Genomic DNA, 1,177 nt, shown 5'->3' with positions numbered 1-1,177 from the left:
TGGTTCAACTCTCTTTGTATGGTGGCCTCAGGTTCAGGTTTTGCTCTCTGCTTGCTGACTATGTTTACCTTCAAGGTGCCTGAGGATTCCAAAATCCCTTTTACTAGGAATTTATATTACAAACTGCTTCCTGGTTCATACCTGGCTTGATTACTGCTAGGACTTCCCGTTGGCCATCGAGGCTGTCCATCACATTTGACAGCCAACATGCTACTTATAGACCCGAAAGCTACATGATGAGCGAATCACATTAGGATTAGCTTACACAGAGGCTGCTTTCTACCGTCAGTTTTGATCTGTTTCTACAATAATTACATAACAGCAAAGAATAGCACACAATTACTAGCGCCCAACTGCCCTTTACCCTGACAGTCTCCCTCTTACACTGGAAACCTGACACCCCTACGCGGGCCTCCAAATCGATTCACAAGCATCTCATCAATGCAGCACGCACGATTATCCCCCGCCACTGGCGACAGGAACACACACCCACAATCAACGAATGGTTCACACAGGTCGGACATGTATATGAAATGGAAGAGCTGCTAGCCACTAGACAGGACACCCTAGACCAGGGGTGCCCCATATTGCAGGACCGGACCGCACTGAGACTGTGCGGCCCGGTAACATTTGATCCGCGGACCGGTACAGGTCCGCGGACCGGGGGTTGGGGGACCACTGCCCTAGACAACTTCAGAAAGACGTGGGCATGCTGGACCCACTATGTCACAACGGCCGACTTCAAGGCAATGCACCATGGAGGCTCTTAAGTGACGGGCTACTAAAGGCACCTTACCCTCAACCACTGTCCACCCCCGCATTACCAGACAAATACTCACAGACCTTATCTAGACTATATTCATCCACCCTCCCCATGCCCTCGTCCCATCCACTTCCTCCCTCCCCTTCCCCCCAGCTCACCCAACCCTATTATTTGCTCAACAAACTCCCTCTACCCCGAATTTCGGGTGTCATGGACACACTCACAGATAGATAATGCACATGGCATGCGACTCGGCGCTTCCATGACCTTAAAGTAACCTCAAGGCAACCTCACTCACATGCACCTCGTCACTGCATTTCTCCTGTTATGAGTGACTCAGGTCACCAAGAGGATCACGCATCAATCTGTGAACACTTGTTTGTACTGTTCGTTGTCCCTTTTTTTTTCTAATCC

The sequence above is a fragment of the Nanorana parkeri genome, unplaced genomic scaffold, assembly GCF_000935625.1.
Source record: "Nanorana parkeri isolate BGI_ZX_2015 unplaced genomic scaffold, ASM93562v1 scaffold451, whole genome shotgun sequence".
In the NCBI taxonomy this organism is placed as follows: Eukaryota; Metazoa; Chordata; class Amphibia; order Anura; family Dicroglossidae; genus Nanorana; species Nanorana parkeri.
Note: the sequence above shows the minus strand (reverse complement) of the source record.